The sequence below is a fragment of the Equus asinus genome, chromosome 3 (assembly GCF_041296235.1).
Source record: "Equus asinus isolate D_3611 breed Donkey chromosome 3, EquAss-T2T_v2, whole genome shotgun sequence".
NCBI classification, from domain to species: Eukaryota; Metazoa; Chordata; class Mammalia; order Perissodactyla; family Equidae; genus Equus; species Equus asinus.
This window is the reverse complement of record NC_091792.1, coordinates 112,167,011-112,188,723: the sequence shown is the minus strand read 5'-3', so window position 1 is coordinate 112,188,723 and position 21,713 is coordinate 112,167,011. Positions and strand designations below refer to the sequence as shown.

The 21,713-nt window shown below is 34.9% G+C and overlaps 1 long non-coding RNA gene across 3 annotated transcripts in view; it reads right to left on the bottom strand.

Moving 5' to 3' along the window:
- The window catches only part of LOC139044861 (uncharacterized), a 91,307-nt gene that overhangs the window by 11,849 nt on the left and 57,745 nt on the right, over positions 1 to 21,713 (bottom strand). The window contains exon 4 of one of the 3 annotated variants that reach the window (XR_011502216.1): positions 2,473 to 2,590. The exons of 1 other annotated variant lie outside the window; for it this stretch is intronic. This is a non-coding gene — a long non-coding RNA (uncharacterized lncRNA). Of the gene's footprint in view, positions 1 to 2,472; positions 2,591 to 18,622; positions 20,536 to 21,713 lie in introns of those variants that run through there. One more of the 3 variants, XR_011502215.1, reaches the window with a different exon arrangement.

Sequence of the window (21,713 nt, the reverse complement as noted above, 5' to 3'; positions counted from 1 at the left end):
GCAGAAAATAAATGCCCAACAAATACTAAATATTTTTTTCCATTGAAAAACTTGTTTTCAAAGTAACTTTCTTTGTCAAACCATTCCTGAACTAGCCAGACATGTTAAATAATTTGGCCACACATCTCTTGACACTTATCACTTTATATTCTCAAAATGTTTCCTAGTCTGGCTCTGAGTTCTAGGGTTGTATCTCCAACTACCTACTCAACATTTCTGAGACATCCAATACGTACACCAAACTTCAACTTTCCAAAACACAATTGTTCATATCCCCACTTCAAAATACGTTCATTTCAAATTTTATCTGTCTAATAAATGGGTTCATCATTCATTCTGTTGCATAGGTCAAAATTTTATTTTTCCCTTAGGCTCTACAAGCATTCCATCACCAAATCCTTCCTGTTTTACCATCTCTATCTCTAAACTCACCTTCACAAGCTTACTCCAAGTCATCTTCAGCTCTTGACTAAAATTCTGTACCAACCTTCTAACTCTTCTCCTTATTGACATGTTTTCTACTTCTAGGCCCAACAGCTCACCCAAATGCTCATGGATATGCTAATGCATAACTCATAGGACTCATACCAATATTTGGCCATTCACTAGAACAATATCCAAATTTCTTATTCTAGGAGACAATGTCAACATGGTCTGTCCTGCCTCCCTTTCTGAACTCATACGTTGTCAGACCCTCCCTCATGACAAATAGAAATGGCAAGCAATAAGATATATTAGAGTATATGAGGAAGTCATTTGGTGTAAACCTAATTCAGCCTGACTTTGTTTTTCCAAAAGGGCCTGACATGGTCATTGAGCATGCACTGTATATCTGCTTTAAACATTTCCTATGGCAAGAACAATGGCCTTAAGATAAAGGTGCAACTTCCCCCCACACTGGCATTTCCTTAAGGATAAGCATCTTTCCCTAGGCTAGGAACTGATTGCTGTGCTCACCTGTGACCACCTAGCTTGAGACAACAGACCTGCCACCTTGCTGTGTCCACTGAGACAGGAGACCTACCTGCTGTGCTCATCAATCGCTGTGCCAACACAGCAGTCTGTCCCGACAGAGCAGTATTGTGACTATTGTAAAAAGGACATTTCAATCCTCTGTGAAAATCCTCTTTGAGGGTATATAACCACTCTGTACACCCCACTTCTTTGGTGTCCTTTCTTCCTTTGGGAAGAAAGGCCCTGGGCTATGGTCCTCAGATTTTGACTCAGAATAAACTCACCCAAATTTTCATTTATAGTTTGGTTATGGATATTTTTGTCAACATTCATTTATCACAATCCAGCCCAAACAGTCTTCTGAATGCCCCTTGTGTGTGTGTGTCCTAATCCATTCAGACTGCTATAACACTGACTGGCTGGTTTAAACAACAATTTATTTCTCTTAGTTCCAGAGGCTAGGAAGTCCAAGATCAAGGCACCAGCAGATTCTGTGTTTGGTGAGAGCCCTCTTCCTGGTTCACAGATGACTGCCTTTTTTTCACTGCGTCCTCACATGGCAAAAGGGGCAAGGGAGCTCTCTGGAGGCTCTTTTAAAAGGGCACTAATCCCATTCCTGAGGGCTCCACCCTCATGACTTAATCACCTCCTAAAAGCCCCACTTCCTAATATCTTCAAATTGGGAGTTAAGATTTGACATATGAATTTTGGGGGGACACAACATTCAGTCTATAGCAGTAGCCAATCTCACTTCCAACTTGGCCTTTGAATATATTATTCCTTCTGAATGAAACATTTTTCCACAAATATACACACATCTTATTCCCTAGCTCCTCTGCTCTAATGGAAATGACAAATCATTGCCTACTCTCTCATCTTGTCAATGCCTGAATCTATTTCATTTATTTATTCACAACTTAAGCATCCCTACCCTTAAAATATAATCTCCTTCAGGGAAGGACCTTGAAAGTTCAATTCACTACCCTATTCCACACTTTAGGTGCTTAAAAAGATCAACTGTCTTCTCCTCTACACCTTCCGAAGCACGTGGCCTCCACAAGATAATAGGTACTTAGAAACACATTTTTGGAGTGTTAAAATTGATAATGAATTGTACTTAACAACAAAATGAATTATAACAATAATATAAGAAAATGTTAACAGTAGATTACAATTGGAAAAAGGACTAAAGGCTTTCCATTGCCTCTCATGAAGCTTAAAATAGGTAAATCATAAAATCAGTCTGCTTGAACTTTGAAACCAACCCATACACTCATGCTCCACAGAGCTTCCAATTCTTCACGTAGAATAATAAACACCCTCTTGTTTATACAGGGCAATCATCTCAGACTCTGCTCACTTGTTTTTCTATTGTTCTCATTTTAAGTCAGGCATCTTTCACTTCCCAAGTCGTCTTTTTATGGTTGTGTTTTTATAACTTTCAATCAGGCATTGACATCTGCTTTCTGCCTCATGTCACTTAACTCCTCAACTAAGAAATCCAGAACGTATATTTACCAGATTAGTTTTCCTTGCTCCAATACACTTTTAGTGTGTTTTTTCCTCTTGAGGCTAAAGATTTTCATCCCGATCCATGGTCAAGTACTCTTTGCGGCAACTCTTGTCATTTCAGGAGCTGGTGTGAAAAGCAACAATAGACTTTTTGTTGTGGTTTTTGTTAATATTTCTCTTGTTTAAGGAAGAACCTGACAGGGATGGAAAAGCTAGAGCAGAGAAATAGCACGTCATCTTGGTGAGAGCTTGAGCTCTGGCATAAAATACAACTGAATTGGAATTCCAGCTTTTGTCATTTACAAGCTTTGTGACTTTGGACAAATTACCTAATGTCACCAGGCCTCAGTTTCCTCACTGGTAAATGGAAATACCAGCAGACTCTTAATTGATAATTAAATTAGAAAAACTAATTTATTAAATTAGAAAAACTCTATATTGTTGATGTTATAGCATCACATTATATCTTGAAGTTACAGATTAAATGAGAAAAATTCATGTAAAGTGTATAGTACTATGTCTGGATTTAGTGTAGACACAACTGAAGTTTATAGGGTTATTGTTTAAATTTCCCTTAGTTTGATCTTACTTAATTTTTATATTAGAAAATATGTCAAAATTTAAAAATTTTTTAAAAACACCATCAAAGATTATTTTCAGTATTTCACTTTAATATTACCGAAGAGAGTAACATTTTCAAAATGTTAACAGACTTCGTGTTTATTATATTTTCTCCATCTTAACCAACTCATGAGATAAGCAGGGTATGTGTTAATATGCTTTTTAAATCAGTGAGGAAAGAGAGGTTTGAAAAAACCTACATATCTTATACAAAATCATAGGCTAAGACTAGAACCTAAATTTCCTGTAGTCTAGTAGCCCATATTATTATGTTCCTAGAGGATATCTCAATTTTTTTAATGTGTGACTTCTTTTGGTGAATAAGATAACATTTATTAAGCTCTTATTCTCTCAGGCACTATTCTATATAATTTCAATATATTAACTCATTTATTCCCACAAAACCTAACTTATGAAGTAACTCGTTTTATTATTCCCATTTTATGGGTTGAGACTCTCTAGAGGTTAAGTAGTTTGTCCAAGGTCATAGAGCTAATATAAAGAAAATATGAGATTTGAGCCAAATAGTCCTACTGTAGACCTCACACTGTCAAGTATTGTGCTCCGCAGCTCATTATAAACCCATGAAAATTTATTTCCCATGCTAGCATTATTTGAAATTAAAAGTTAAATAATAGGTCTGAAAAGAAAACACTGAATCATCTGGCGGTCTGCAACAAAAACAAAGCAGTGATAATTTAAAATAAGCTCTCTTAAACTGCATGTGCAAACTATGGCTTTATGATTATGGCCCCCATTTGAGAATTGCCAGTTTACTGAGCTGTGATATGCTTAAATACAAGGCTATCTTTAAAAGTAGCTAAGTATTATCTTCATTTACACAGCGGCAATGACTAACGAAATTAGTGGGCAGTAATTCAAATACGACTGCAGGGTTATCTCCTGATAACAAAGCCACTAGCTCAGGCTTTCGGTCACATAGTGGTTTAGAAAACAAAGAACAGTGAATACTCTGGAGGTGTCTTGCACGTGTTGTTTTCTAGAAGAGAAAAGCTAGAAATGCTGCCCTACGAGCTAAAGCCATTCTATAAATCAAGTGATTTACTATTTGGAGTTTGAATTATGCAACTCACAAAAGCGTTCTCTGAATGCAAACCTGATACGAATGAAAATATGTTTTAATCTGACAGTCAGCAGCCCCAACTCGTATTATCCATGACTACCAAACAGGAAGCAGGAAAAAAAGACAGTTACTAAATGTGTGTAAAACATGGCTATTAATCATATAAATTTCAGTTCACAGTTTTGAGAGTTCTTAAGCGCCTTATAGGCAGAATTTACTTAATGGTCACAACTACCCACTGGATTAGTATGTCTGTTTTCCGGTAAGAGAAATTCTGAAATGGAAAATAATAAAGCTTAACAAACAAACAATGACAAATCTAAAGTCAAACAGCTGATAAGAAACAAACATAAGAGCCGAGTCTGTCTTCCTGCTTGGAAGGCCACCTTTGCTGTTAAGTCCATGCGCTTTTCAGCCTGCAGCATCTCTGATAGACCCCAACAAAGACACCCAAAGACGATGAAAGTGACAGAAACAAGAGCAGTGTAAATGGTACATTGGCCTTGAGGGCTTGAGAGATACAAGTTCATGAAGAGCTTGAAATAATTGTTTTTAATTTAATTGTTGGTAATTTTGCATTCCCAAATATTTATGGTGTTTGATTCAGTCAATTAATGAAAACATTCTAAGGCCAAAGTGTATAACAATCACAATTCCTAGGGGAGCAAATTGGGAACGAATATTAGTTTCCATGGGAATACATATGCCTCTGACAGATGGAAAAGAAAACCGTGTAGATGTATTTCCTATTTTGAACATTTCTCTTGAAAAAGAAACAGACTTCAAAATTATTTAGAAATGCATCTTTAAATTTTGTTTCCTGGATGCCTAATTAATAGCATAACCAGGAAAGCTATGACTGTATCCATGTAATCTACAAGCATTCATCTGGCTTTTTAAATTAAATGTAGTCAAAATCAGTAAAAAGAAAAGGAAAGACTATATTCCCTGTGCAGATGAAATAGATCATGCATGTTGCAGTTACAGCCTATGTGCATGAGGTGTGAAATGCTGATCTGATGGGGAAAAAAGAGATACTGATATCAAAGGAGAAAAGATTTCTGTCTTGATGCAAGAGAATTTTTATACTAGCTCAAGTAAAGTGTAACTCCTAATTTTCAAACACAGAAATTGCAACCAGAGAAATAAAGAAAACCTTTGGGTACTTTTGTGCATTCTAAAAGGTTGTGAAATATTGATGAAAGAAAAAAAGCTTTGGAGGCTGGCAAATAATTCAAATACAGGTTCTGTAACAACTGGATTTTATGATATTGAGAAAACAGTGAAAACTCTTTGAGCCTCAGCATCTTCATCCCTAAAATGGAGATAATATTAACTTCCACAGAGGGTTGTCGTATAGATTAAATAAAAACAAAGTCATAAAATATTATAAAAAAGGTCTACGAAGTAAAAAATCAGTATTTTTTTCTTGCTTCCTGTCCTAAGAGTGGATTTGTCTGGACATAAAAAGGATTGCAAAATGCTTCCTAGGAAGTGATGAAACGGCAGCATTCTTCACGGTTGAAACTCTACGAAATTTTTAAATGGACAAAATTAAATACAGTTCTTGAGTTCCTTTCTTCTCTGAAAGGAAGGTCACCGTTTTTCCCCCCAAGGGCTACACAGCGCTTATAGCATTTCTGCTGAGATCCGAGAAGCTTTAAAAATAATTATATCTTAGGGGGCTGGCCCCGTGGCCGAGTGGTTGGGTTCGCGCGCTCCGCTGCAGGCGGCCCAGTGTTTCGTTGGTTCGAGTCCTGGGCGCGGACATGGCACTGCTCATCAGACCACGCTGGGGCGGCGTCCCACATGCCACAGCTGGGGGGACCCACAACTGAGAATATACAACTATGTGCCAGGGGGCTTTGGGGAGAGAAAGGAAGAAATAAAATCTTAAAAAAAAAAAAAAATTATATCTTAATTTTAATACCACACTTCACAGATGCATCTGGGGAACAATTACATTCTTTTTTTTTTTTTTTTGAGTAAGATTAGTTAGCCCTGAGCTAACTACTGCCAGTCCTCCTCTTTTTTGCTGAGGAAGCCTGGCCCCGAGCTAACATCCGTGCCCATCTTCCTCTACTTTGTATGTGGGACGCCTACCACAGCATGGCGTGCCAAGCAGTGCCAGGTCCGCATCCGGGATCCGAACTGGTGAACCTTGGGCCGCCAAGAAGCGGATAGTGCAAACTTAACCACTGCGCCACTGGGTCAGCCCCACATTCTTATATACCAAATGCATAAGGGAATTTCTAAATAAAATAAAATAATAATAATAAAACAAACTGACATACACCAAGTTACTGAGTACTTACCATTTTCCTAGATCATCTCACTTAATTCTTGAACTAGCCTTACAATGTTAGTATTGCTAAAGTGTAATTTGCAAAATGTTAAAAATATGGCCCTTATACAAATATACATTTCATATGCATAAAATATTTTAGTCAACTCATTCATATTGCAATCAATAATGTGGTAAGTCTGGTTCATAATGCATTTAAGGATGTGGGCATTTATAGGCATTTTAATAAAATAATGTTAGAATAAGATTGATAGGCTTGATACAAAACTGATTAATATGGTTAATATTCTATAAGATAATAAACCATAAACTTTGAGGTTTTATTTTCTACTGGACAGAAATATTTTCATCTCTACTAGACAAAAGTCTGCAAGTTAGTGTGTAAGTTCACTAATTTGGGACCTTTAATAAACAGTAACCAGGGAAAGAATCTAGCACTTTTCCTAAATAATTAAGTGGCCCTCAGGTGGGCCCGTGTTCCTGTAAACCACTCACCTTTTAGCCTTATTCCCAAGTTTTGATAGCCATTCTTTACAGTATTATTAGACCTATATTTCAAGTTAAACTGAATTTTAGATAGTTTAGGTCAATTCTTCAAGATCTCCTACCTGATTAACGCTGAAGCCAAGTTTATAACCTAGGTTTTCTTGCTTCACAACCTTAATGCTTACCGATCACACTTATTTTAGAAGCTGGGTGGAATTAACTGCCTGTGCATTTTATGTTCCTCCCTCCTTTGCATGCATCCTTTCCTTCTCAATCTATCCTATACTATACTTTCACCAGCAACTAGTTAAGAAAGACAGAAACTTAGTCTAGTGTTTCCAAGGTGAGTGCAGTAAGATGGTACAGATACAAATTTTTCTATAAATTTTTTGTGAAAAACCTGGACTAACCTGAAAAAAAGTGGCATCAAAATCTGACCTGAGCTGATATAAAGCTACCTAGAGATTTTATTTATCTGAGTGTAGCGATTATTTTGTTTTACTGTATAGCTATGTATGTTTACTTCCAATGCTGCTTGTAACACCACTGACTATATTTCCAAAATCCAAAAAGAAAAAAAAATTCTGAATTGAAGAACACATCTTGTCCCAAGATTTTAGATAAAAATCCATACTATAGTATGACTATTCTGAATAAGAGGAGAAAATTTCCAGATCGACTGTTTTGTGACTTTGCAATAGTTCACATTCTCAGGGAGCCCTTCGCTGAGCACTCTGTCTACAACATTAGTCCCTCTGTCTTATCCGTGCTCACTTGCTCTCTCTCATCTACACACACATATCTATTGCTATGTATTTATCTATCTATCCATCATCATCATTATCATCATCATCATCTATTTTCTTTCTGTTCTCTGTCTCATTTATTAGAACACGATCTTTACGAAAATAGGACACTTCTTGTTGTTCTTCACTGCTATATTCGCAGAAGCAAGAGACATATAATTGGCACATAGTAGTAATTTATGGAGTGAATGTATTTTTATTTTTATAAGTCTTTCAGTACTAAGACTTACAATTGTTACTGTTAGTTGAAAAAGAATGATTATTTCAAAAATATTTCAGGAGCTATTCAACTATCACAACCCTAAATTAATAGCTATTTCTTCTGTGCTCTTCTGATGGTTTTTTAACCGGAGACTGGTCACAAAAGAACAGGTCCTTTCTTAAATAGCATTATTGATATATAATCAAAATATAGTACACTGAAAATATTTAAAGCGTAAAAATTGGTGAGTTTTGACATATGAATATATTCATGAACCACGACCACAATCAAGATAATGAACCTATTGTCATGCCCAAGGTTTCCTCATGTCCTTTTGAATTAGTTTCCTCTCCTTCCTGCTTTACACCTCCCTGACACACACATCCATCCCCAGGAGACATTTGATCTGCTTTCTGCCACTAAGGATTTCTTTGCACTTTCTAGAATGTCATGTGAACGGAATTATAATGCATATATATATTTTGTCTGATTTTAATTCGGCATAATTATTTTGAGATACATCCATGTTGCATGTATAAATCATTCACCTCTATTTTATTGCTCGGTAGTATTTCAGTGGTGGGCACCTCACACTTTGCATCACCATTCACCTGATGATGTACACACTCTATCTATTGAAATGGTCATATTTTGTGGTTTTTTCAGTCTATCAATATGGTATGTTACATTGATTCACAGACGTTAAACTGACCTAGCATTCCTCAGATATACCCCACTTAGGGATGAATGTATTACCCTTTTTATAAGTTGCTGGATATTTTTTAAGAGAATTATTGCATTTACGTTCATGAGGGATATTAGCCAGTGCTTTTTTTTTCTTGCAATGTCTTGCTTTTGTTACTGGTGTCAAGTTATTTGGTCTCAATTTTTCTTTAAGTACTTGGTAAAATTTGCCAATAGAGACATTTGGACTTGAAGTTTCCTTCATGAAAATATTTTTATCTACAAACTCAATTCATTTTAAATAGAAATAAAGATATCATTATCTATTTCTTCTTGAATAGGCTTTAGTAGTATGTGTCTCTCTTGAAAGTGGTTTAATTATTGTTTAATTTATTGGCATGAATTTGTTTATAGTAGTCCCTTACTACATTTTGAATATTTGTTATGATGACACTTATCTCATTCCTGATATTGTTATTTGTTTCTTCTCTATTTGTCTCTGATCAATCTGACTGGAGTTTTATCAATATTATTGAACTTAAAGAAACCAGTTTGGTTTCATTGGTTTGCCTATTCTTTTTATGTTTCATTAATTTTCATTCTGATCTTTATTGGTTTCTTTCTCAGGCTTACTTTGGATTTCGCTTGGTCTTTTTCCAGATTATTAGATGAAAGCTGAGGTAATTGATTTGGGACTTTTCTCCTTCTGAAATGAATATTCAGTTCTATAGTCATATCTCTAGTTACTGTTTTAACTGCATCTCACTAATATTGATGTTATGTTTTCATTTTCTAATTTCTTTTTTAATTACATCTTTAACCCATGGAGTATTTTGTATTGTGTTATCTTGTTTCCAAATATTTAGATATTTTCAAAGTATCTTTGTGCTATTAATTTCTAATTCAGTTTTGTCAGAAGACAGACTTTGTATGGTTTGATGACTTTTATATAGGCTTGAACCTTGTTTTGTGGCTTAGAAAGCTTTCTATCTTGGTAAATCTTTCCTGAGTTCTTAAAAATAATGTTATTGCTTTGATATTGAGTGGAATATTCTATAAATGTTAACTAGGTCTAGTGGATTGATGATGTCATTCAACTATTTTATAGTCATATTTAGTTTTGGCTACTCATTCTAACAATTATTTAGAGATGGATATTGAACACACCAAATATATTTGTGAATTTATTTGTTTTTTCTTGTAGTTCTATAAGTTTTTGTTGTATAGGGTTTTTTCCCTAAAGATTGGCACCTGAACTAACAACTGTTGCCAATCTTCTTTTTGTTTTCTGCTTTTTCTCCCCAAACCGCCCCTGTACATAGTTATATATTTCAGTTGTGGGTCCTTCTAGTTGTGGCATGTGGGACGCCTCCTCAGTGTGGCCCGACAAGTGGTGTCATGTCTGCATCCAGGATCCGAACCAGCGAAACCCTGGGCCACCGAAGCGGAGCATGCGAACTTAACCCCTCGGCCTGGGCCAGCCCCTGCTGTATAGGTTTTGAAGCTTTATTATCAGGTGCATAATATTTAAGATTGTTACGTCTTCTTGAAAAGTTGACTACTTTATCATTATAAAAGGACCCTCTCTACCCCTTGCAATATTTTTTGCTCCGATAACAGTTTATCTATATTAATGTAGCCAATAATTCTTTTTATTAGTGTAAACATGGGCTATTTCTTCCATTCTTTTAACTTTACTTTAATCTGTTTGTACTTTACATTTAAAGTTGGTTTCCAGTAAGCCATATATAATCGGTTTTTGCAAACTTTACGCATTGAATAATCTCTGCTTTTTCATTGGAGTGACCTTTGCATTCAATGTTAATATTGATATGTTTAGATACTCATCCCCTATCTTACTATATAATTTCTATTTGTCCTGACTGTCCTTTGTTTCTTTTTTCTTCTTTTTCTACTGTCTTTGATTTGAGTATTTTATGACCCCTTTTTAATCTACTTTTTTGGCTTTTTAGCCATAATTATTTTTGTTAATAGTGGCTGCTCTAGAGTTTATTGTATATGTCTTTAATGTATCACAGTCTACTTCTAGGATACATTATAACACTTCAGATAAACTATTAGAAATTTATAGTCATACTGGTTCATTTTTCCCCTCCTGGTTCTGGAACTGTTGTTCACATATATTTTCCTTCTTGGATCTGCTGTTTTCTCCTTTACCTGATTTTGCAAAATATTCTGTCATTATTTCCTCAAGTATTCTTTCCTCAAGTATTCTTTCTATTGCCTCTTCTCTACCTTCCCATTGGAGTTTTCCAATTACAAATATATTAGGCCAGTTAAAACTTCCCCAGAGTACCCTAAGCCTCTGTTTGCTTTTTTCAGCCCTTTTTCTCTCTATGTTCTATTCTGCATAGTTTCTCTTGCTGTATGTGTCTTCAGACTCATTAATTCACCAATTTACTAATCTATTCTTTAGCAATTTTTAATCGGCTATTAACTCCATCCAGTGTATTCTCAAACATTGTAGTTTTCACCTGCAGTAGCTCTATTTGAGTATTTTTTGTATCTTTCATGTCCTTGCTTAACAAGTCCTTAGCTCCTTAAGCATATGAAATACATTCATAATAATTGTTTTACTGTCTGTCTATAGTTTATATAACCCCTGCTATTTCTGGGTTGCTTTCAACTAGTTGATAATGGATCAAATTTTCTTGTTTTTTTTTGCATACCTGGTCATTTTTAATGTGATGACACATATTTTGAATTGCAGTCGGATGAACATTGAATATTTTTGTCTTCCTAAAAATATTACTAAGCTCCATTTTTGGACCCCATTAAGATCCTTTTATATCTTTTCTTTAAGCTTTGTTATTAGGGTACAGAGCAGTGCTTAATCTGGGACTAAAATCTCTGCAAAACAATGGAAAAATACTTCTGAAAACTCTACCTAATGTCCTATGAGTTATAAATTATGAGGTTTTTCACTCTTGCTGATGGCGAAAGGAAGTATTCTTGGCCTGTTGAGCTGTAGATATCATGCTCTCTACTCCTTTAGAAATGTCAGTTATGCTACTTTAAAAAAATGAATGCATATTTATGCTAAATAATTGTTTCACGCAGGTTTTAAAGTTTTACTTATGCATACCTGTCTTTGCCCTTTTTTTGGAATGAAAGCAATTCTTGGTTTAGTGATAAAAAATTTATATATGTAAAGGTTGATGAAAGACTAAATAATTATAATTCATTTCCTATCAAATTATTTCATATTTAGAAGAAATTCTCTTGATAGTTAAAATTAGAAGTAAGAGAAGGAATTTGAAATCTTTGTCTGATATATAAATCTCACATTAATAGAGTATTCAAGGTCAAAATGTAAATATAATCAGATTTCTCTTTCGTTATTCTGTCTAAAAATTAATCTTACTCCTTGAAATGTTTCTTAAGTATTGCTCCTCAGACCAAGAAAGGAATCATAACCAAAACCTCTAAACAATACAGTACTTTGCTCTGTTGTGTGTGTTTAATCCTAAACAAAACGAAGAGTGAAGCCTCAGAAACAGTCAAAGCCAGGCAATTAGAGCTTGCTTTTTAGAAACCTGAATCTTGAGAGTTGACAGGAAAAAAAATTCCACAAGCTAATTTCCTTGTCTCTTTTGTCTTTGTTTCTATTCAATTTCCCCCTCTTTCCCCCTTGTTCACATTTACTTCTATTTCTTTGTTCTCATTTTGTGATTTTCTGTAGTGCTTTAAATTTGTTTTGTCCTTTTTAGAATTGTTCCTCTTTCTCTCTGTGTCCTTTTCTTAATTTGCCTTCCTCTTATCCAGTCTTCATGGATCCTCATCCCATATTTGTCTAATTGTGATTTCATCATAAAAATCAATGAACTCTTATCAGAAATAATGTACTGCATTAAACGTTAGCTCCAAAAATTAAGAATCAGATTGAACTATTTTAATAGTAAAAATGAACCAACTACAGGAAGCACATGTGCCTTTATCTCTTCTTGTTTGAGTTAATGAACCTTGTGCTGAAGTACAACTTTAATTATTAGCTCTTTCAAGCATCCAAGAAATTATCAATTTAAAATAAAATAGTAAAGAAATCTTTACTTAAAACAAGCAAGCCAAGGATGGTAGATAGAATGTTTATCCCAAAAGTACTTCAGCTATTTCTTATTCACCCTATATCTACAGCACAGTTGTTCTCTCTGTCACAATCAGCAAGATCTAGGCAGAGAGATAGGAATGACGGACTTTTAAGCTATAGCCACTGGCAAAATTATTTTACAATACATGTGATTTCCAAAATGAATTAAACTCCTTATCTTTTTCCAGAAGAATTCATACCAATTGACTGTGTTTGGGAAGAATTATTAAACCATATGTTCAAATATTAATGATAATGTCTAAAAATTACAACTTCCACAATGACAAGGGATGTATCTTAGTCTGCTCAAGCTATTATAACAAAAATACCATAGTGGGTGTCTTAAACAACAAATACTTGTTTCTCATAGTTCTGCAGGCTGGGAGGCCCATGATCAAGCTGTCATCGGATTTGATGTCTGGTGAGAGCCCATTTCCTAGGTTGCCAAGAGACTCCTTGCTGTATCCCCACATGGCCTAGGGAAAGAGGTCATCCCTCTACTGTCTCTTTTTATAAGGTACAAATCCTATTTGTGAGGGCTCCACCCTTATTATCTACCTACCTCCCAAATGCCTCACCTTCAAAAGCCATCATATCATGGATTAGAGCTTCAATTTATGAATTTTGGTTGGACACAAATATTCCATTCATAGTATGATGCAATTTAGTAACAATATTCCACAAAATACTTTACATTTAAAAATATTCAATGAACATTTGTTTATAAAATGAATAAAAAGTTTGAATAAGTGAATAGAAACATGGACTTAGACGCAATAACAACAAAAAAGATGTTAGTCTCCCAAGTGTGATTTATTTGCCTATATTTAAGTTATCTTTCTGGTACTTCAATTATACTTATTTATATTTCTTCAAGGGCTCAACTGGAGAAATAGAATAAATAATTATTGCTCAGTGAATGACAATATTTCAGTCAATACAGGCAAAATCCTTATCTCTTTTATCCCTGCTGCAAGGCTAGATAATTACTCCTTTTTAGAGCCAAGATTATCCATGGCAAATCCCATGGAGACCACATGATACATAGCAGAAAATACTAAAAACCCAACAGTGGGTATTTCTTTTGTAGAACTTGAACATCCTCTGTATTGGTCAGTTTTGCTTCTGGAAACACTTGGTTCCCTAGTCTGAATTTTCTTAATTTGAATTTGAAAAACTGAATAATCACTATTTTCTCTTGTGGTTCATCTGTAATCATGTAGAAGAGAATTCTCAGGCAATTGTCTGGTGGGTCCATAAAGAACATCCTGGGTATAAAGTGCCATAATCCCACACTCTCCCAAGTGAAAGATTGAATGGGCATTATCCTTTTATTCTCCACACTCACCTCTGTGGTTGTACAGCATGAAAGTTGAGAATAGAGGTTTTGCTGTTGGTCTGCCTCTGCTGGAATCACGGTTCTACCAGCTACCTCCTGTATGACCTTGCACAAATAATTTAACCTTTTTGTGACTCAATTTTCTGACGTGAAAAATGTTGACAGCATTCCTTAATTCAGAGAATTCTAAAAATTAAAACTGTTAATACATAAATAACAACTCAGAATAGTACCTGCTGCATAGTAAAGGCCATATGAGATTTTACTATTATTATTATTGTTATTCCTGTGGTATGACTTCCATTTTATTCTAATATATGAACTAATTACGCCCTAATTATACACACACGCTTCTGTAATCTAGCCATATGAAAACAAGGAGACCACGCTATTCGTTCTCTAGAGTCTTACCACAAACTGTACTAGGGCCAAACACTTAAACTAGGTAGTATAAATAAAACTGCACAATATAAAATCATCTAAATAGCTTTATCTCCAGGTAAACCCTCAATTTCACTTTATCCTTTGGAGGTAATATTCAGTAAGTTACCCACATATGCAAATATTTTCCCTGCCTACCATACATTTGAAGAAAGGTATAGTCACCAAACTTTTGGCACATTTTTTAACACATACTACATGTTGTCATAAATAAAAATTTCTCTTTTTATTTCCTTTCTCTTACCATGAGAATATATAAATGAAGATAAAAGGCGACCATTTTCCATTTAACCTTGCCTCTTGATTGCTATCAAGCCCCTAGGCATGGTCCACTCATTTCCAAAATAAAAACTCCAGAGTAAAAAAGAATAAGAAAGTGAGATTCAAAAATAGAAGTCAGTGCAATAGGAAGTTGGGTAAAATATAAAGTATGAAGTTGAGAGAAAAAGAGGACCTGCGGTCATGTGGGCCTCCCATAAAGCAATTATTATGATATCACACATCGAATGATGATGGTCAGGGCTAGGATTGTGGCAATGACAACACTAAGGAAAAATTTGGAAGCAAATAATTCCGTTTTGGAGACTGCTGTGAAATGTGACTAGATAATATGGAAGAGTCAAGATTTGATCCACAGGGATAAGAGAGGATGTAGCCAGGTTGTCCTCAAATTCAAGACGGTTCTGAAGTCGTGGCCTAGGAGATTTTGAAATTTTAAAAGTAAAATTGGTGATTTGGGATATGTTGAGTTTTATGTGATGCTTTGATAATATAATAGAATTATCCCAAAAGTAGTTGGTCTAGAACTGGAGTTAAAGTACAGGTGTGGAGATAACAACATAAGACTCATCATCTCTCATGGCACTTTAGCAAGAAAAGGAAGAGAATCTAGGAAGAATTAGGTTTAAAATGAGTGTACTGTACAATTAAAAACCCATAGAAGGTTGTTCTAAGAATGAAAGCATGTTTAACATTGTCAGAGAAAAAAAATAGAGAAAAGGTGCAGAATAGTCTTGCACATAAGACACATTGGGGAAGTTTTGTTGAGTTATGTACCTTGAAAGACGTTTGATCCTATCCAAGCATCCATAAGACACTTGGTCCATGCCAAAAGGTCCTGATATTTGGTCTTGTCTATGTGGCTTGCAGGACATTTGACCCTGTCCAAACTGTCCAAAGCCTTGCAGGACATTGGGTCCTGTCCAAAATGTCCATAAGACATCTGGTCCATAAGATATTTTGTTCATGCCAAAAGGTCCTTGACATTTAGTCCAGTCCAAAATGTCCATGAGTGTATTTTGTCTCTGCCAAATGATTTTGGACAGGACTAAATATGAAAAAGGACCCAATGTAGTGTGGACCCCTTGGTGGGGACTTTTGGGACAGGGCCAAATATGACCAGATGTTGAGGACATTTTGGTGTGGACCAAAAGTCTGACGAATGTTTTGCACAGGACTAAATGTCAAAGGCCTTTTGACATGGACCAAATGTCTTATAAACATTTTGGACAGGAACAAATATCAAGGACCTTTTGTCATGGACCAAATGTCTTATGGATGTTTTGGACAGGACCAAATGTCTGTTAACCAGTTATATGATATAAATACACTTCATTTTGGAAGAGATTTTTCAAAATAGGGATACGAAGCATAAGGGACTAATACATGTTATTGATGCTCATCCTTCTTAAGGAGAGCAGAAGATATATATTTACTAATACAAGGACTAAAAGCAAATTCACACCAAAAATGCACGATTACTTATAACAATTAACTGCTTCCTTGATACAACATGATATTCTAATCATTTCCTGCCTTGGCTAAAGTGTTGAGATCCTGCAGTAATTATTCTGTCAGTCCCCTGACCTTGCTAATTTATAGCATAAATATGGTGATGTCTGATAGGGTCAGCCAGCTCTTTAGTTTTGAGCGCCACCATATCTAGAGGTGTCATCAACAGGACTAAATCATCATCAGAATAAAAGAAAGAAAGGAAAAGAAAGCAGGAGTAAAGTAGACAGAGAAAATAAAGAAATGCATATGCCAAGACTGTGGCCCAATGTCATGCACAGTTACCACCAGAGCCCTGAAGTAGCAACTAAATTGTCTAGCCCAACTCTGTGGCAAAACAAGTATTCTTCCTTTAACAGTGGCTAGCAAAAGTAGGTTAAAAACATTTTGTCTTTCACCACACTGTTTTATCAGTTTCTTGTTCTAATGGATAAAAGCTGTACATATCATCACCAATATACTTATCAGCCAAAAGAGGAATGATAGTTATCCTACATTATATGTACTAAAATTTAGTCACCTCTCAAACAGTAACTGCATTTAAAACAGTGGGTCAAGCGTGGACAACTCAATCTATACCGTTTCACCTGGCAACTGAATTAAACTTCACAAGATTGTATCACACTACTTATTATACTCAGTAATTCTCAGAAAGCCACATTAGCATTGGAGTTGATTTGACTACGTGATTTTCAAAGCAGTGCAAATTCATGAGAACAGATTTGATTTCTGTAACAAATGATTTAGATTAGCATTACTGGGGAAACAATTATTCTTGGTCTTCAATGCGAAAAGAAAGAATCCAAATAAAAAATTTCAAAAATACTTTTCAAAGCAATGACAGGCAAATGTGTTTACTACAACTGTAGAAGCAGATAGTTGACTCCAAAACCTAGTGAAATAAAGAATAAATTGACTCACTGTTGAGGAAATTATTAGCAAAATTTAGAAGATGGCAAAATGTTATCTCTGGTGGACTTCAGCAACTCAAATATCTATACTTCATCAGCATTCAGCTTGTCAATAAAGAGACCGGCAGACTAGCTGAATAACATTTTGGTAACACCTGGGGAAAAATAATGGTGCCTCTTGATAGTTTTATATGTGAAGATTTATATTAGCTAATTCTCAAAATTATAAGGTTATTTTTAAAATTCCATTTGAGGGGCCGGTCCCATGGCCTAGTGGTTAAGTTCACACGCTCCACGTCAGTGGCCCTGGGTTTCGCCAGTCTGGATCCTGGGTGCAGACCTAGCACTGCTCATCAAGCCACGCTGAGGTGGCGTCCCGCACAGCAGAATCAGAAGGACCTGTGACTAGAATACACAACTATGTACTGGGGGGCTTTGGGGAAAAGAAAGAAAAAAATATAACAAAATAAAATTCAATTTATCACCCATATATTTTGTTATCAAAACGACTGAGAATTGTCAACTTTTTACTTATTTTCCCAGCCAGGATTACTTACATTAAGATAGCTGGGCAACTTTTTGATTTTTCTGAGGTTTTTTAAATATTTGTGTGGATCATAATATATTGCTATTAATTTTGTCTTGTGAAAAGGACACAGCAGCAAACTGACAACCCAAAGTCTAAGGTTTGCTGGTCTATATCATAGAGTGTGAACCTGAGAAAATTTCTAAAGTTCTATGATTATGCTCAAATGCAAAGTGAAGATAAAATTTGCTATATTACATAGGAGAGGATAATTACATGACATTAAAATTGTGCTTTGGGCTTATACTTCCAACAGTATATCATACCAGCTACTCTAAAGGTCCATCCCACTAAAATAGAATCTGATTCAAAAAACCAGTACAACAAACCATAATTTTAATACATTGCTACTCTTGCTAGGAAGAAAGAAAAATGAATTTATTTAAGCAGCTCACCTCTTCCATCCCAATTATTGTCTTGAATACATTACTCTTGAAGTATCATTAAAAAATATTAAAAGTAATAATGCCTTATTTTACCCAACCAAGAAATCTGACATCAATTTATTAATCTAGCTATCATCTGTCTACCTACTTATCCACCTTAAAATCATAATATTCCAGATACGTAAAAGAGCATGCTGGAAAATAACAATTTGCTATTAAGAATATTTCTTCATCTTCACCATTCTCAATAACATGAAAACTTAACAATTTCTCTCACCCACCTGTCCCGGTCTTTCCCATTTGCATACCTGCTTGATTAAAAGAGAAGAAAGATAAGTTCCATATTTAATGAAGTCAAAACAGCATTACATCTTCAGGTTAAAATAACTTACATAGACCCAGACTTAGTGCTTTCTATTTCTTTTATTCAGATTCATAAAATAAGTTTTATGAATGTTTGCTTAACTTTCTTGAATATTCCAAATACATTTTTCAACTTTGAGATAAGCATCTTATTCTCTGTCATTCATCTACTACTTGTAGCAACATTTATTCATTCTTACACTGCTGATTGCTTTAGTTTAACTTAAGGGAAATAGTTTAGTGACTCTTCCATACATAATGCACTTTAAAATATTGTTAATTCAAAATTTGTAATTCCCTTATTTACCAGTGACCCAACATTTCTCTTCCTTTTTGTTGGTAATTTTTATAATGCCATTTAGATTGCACTTTTAACACCAGGATATCTTTTTTTTCTTTTTAAAGATTTTATTTTTTTCCTTTTTTTCCCCAAAGCCCCCTGGTACATAGTTGTATATTCTTCGTTGTGGGTCCTTCTAGTTGTGGCATGTGGGACGCTGCCTCAGCGTGGTTTGATGAGCAGTGCCATGTCTGCGCCCAGGATCCGAACCAACGAAACACTGGGCCGCCTGCAGCGGAGCGCGCAAACTTAACCACTCGGCCACGGGGCCAGTGCCAACACCAGAATATCTTTTTATGTATCAGGGTAGCACAAGTGTTACCAAATTCAAGACAAGACATATACTTAGAGCTTCAGGAAACAGCTTCATTTAATTAGCAGTGACTGATTCCTTTTATATATTGACATGCTATCGAATTTTATCAAATGTATAACTCAGAACTTAGTTTTCAAACATGAAATAAAATCACTCTTTTATATATGACGATTGTTAGATGTCCATATCTCTGTTGTGCCTATATAAGACAATTTTTCTTAAGATCTAGGGTATTTTAAATTGTACACAAATGTCTTTTTTATACTCAACAATAAAATGCTAGAATACATCTTTTCAATTTTATATGATCTTTTTTTGTCTAATTTTATTTTCCTAAATACCTACTTTTAGCTATCTAATTTTAGGCTTTTGAGAAAAGGTAACTCTAACAGAAAGAAAAATAATTATAATTATCATTTCATTGCCATTTTAGGCATAATAAATTTTGTCATGATTTGTGTCATATGATGTGTTTACCTGCTGTGTATTAATAATAACTTGTAAGACAACAGTCTAAAACATTGTTACCACATAAAACAATCAAATCACTAGAATTACAAAATAATTCAGGTACTACTAAAATTTCAACTAAAAATATTTTTTGCAGCAGTATTTGGGAAAAGTGGAATAGATATAAATTCAAGAGAAAATAAAAGAGAAAATTTATAAGTCTTAAAGAAGGGATTGTTCAAACTTTTTTTTAAAGATGATTATGTGTATCAAATTATCGTAGGCTTCAGATTTCATTAACACACTTAAAATAATTATGTACAGTATTTTTGTGTCAATATTAACAAGTTCATGATACATTTTGCAACAGTTTAAACTTGATGCTGAAAACTTTAGTTGTACACTTAAAAACTAAACTTTATATTTTAAAATAACTTGTAAACTTTTGGAACTTAGATGCCCTGGGGAGAAGAGATGAAATATCTGCAGTTAAGTATCTGTCATTCCCCACAGAATGTGGTCTGAGAAAATTTTTTAAAAATATACACAAGTTGGCTAGTAAGAATACTGGTTTCATGGAGAACTGGTAAGACTTAACAGGTTGTTACCTCAAAGCTGAATAAGTTGATTGACTAGAGTTGCTAGTCACAGAATGAGAAATCAATAAATATGTTTTGAAAAGAATGAAAGAAAAATGATAGAGTAATAAGGGCTCCCACGAGGCCGTGTCTCTCAGCTTCAGTGCTGGAGCATGTGAAATTCTGTCATACTTGGTCAGATTCATGGATGATCTCTGTTTGTCTTTCGGGAAGGCTTCTTAATTCAAGGCCATGGAAAGAATGGGCTTTTTCTGGTAATATAAATAATATTTTTATTAGTTTATTGGGTATTCTCAATTACTGCACATTTGTATAAATACTAGTCTCAGTTTCTCAAATCAAGCTTCTTCAGTATTCTTTCTTTTTGATCAGCTTGAACCTTGAGCCAATCTCTTCTGCAAGGCTGGCTTAAATCAACACCTGGAGTATGTCGCTGTTCTAGAAAGGGTACCATTATGTGGCTACATATACCTGGAGGTATTCAGTGTTAGGTTACTAGCAATAGAATAAGTTAAGTCAATATAATCAGGAAACAAACAAAATCAAAATATTAGGAGAAAAGTAAAAGATAATGAGTCAGAAGCTATACAATGTTGACATTCTTTCAACTAAAGTAAATGAGGTTAAACAAGAATAAAGCTGGTGTTCTACTAGGCAGAGCAGAGTCTGGCTGAATCTAAACCACACAGTCAACACTCTCCGTTGCTCTGGTTAACAATTCTCCTCACAGATGTGAGAACACACTGAAACAGTCCCACTTAAATAAAGAAAACTGGGGATAGAATTCTAGGGGAATTGTAGCTTTAACTTTGAGGAAGAATTGTGTTGGGATTTTTGGAGGAGTTTGAGTAGAGGACAAAGAATGAGATTACATAATGTTGGATACCATTGTCTACCTCATTCACAAGCTTCTAGCCACTCTAGCCTCCTTGCACCCATCTCAGACCTCAATAGTTTTTGTCATATCTATCTCGACACTCTTGCTCAAAGATTTCTACAACTTTCTTTACAGTTGTTAGTCCAAATGTCTGAACCTCCTTTAAAAACCCTTTCCTGAGGACATCATCTAAGTAAATACAGTCATTTTCCAATCCCTTGTCCTGCTTAATTTTTCTCATAGATCTCATCACCATCTTTATCTATGCATTGTTATCTATCTGGTCTATCTATCTATCATCTATCTATCTATCTCTATTCCACTAGAATTTATGCTCCGTGAGGACAGAAGCTTTGTGTAGTTTGCTCACTCTCGTTCTTATAAACCTAGTTCCTAGAACAGCCCCTGCACGGAGAGGGTTCCCCATAATTTTTGTCAAATGAATGACTGAAAATGGTAAAAAGACAAACAACTTTTTAAGTGCCAATTACTAAGTCCAGTTCATAATAGGTGCCCAATAGTTATTTGCTAGATGCTCTGATAAATGACCTT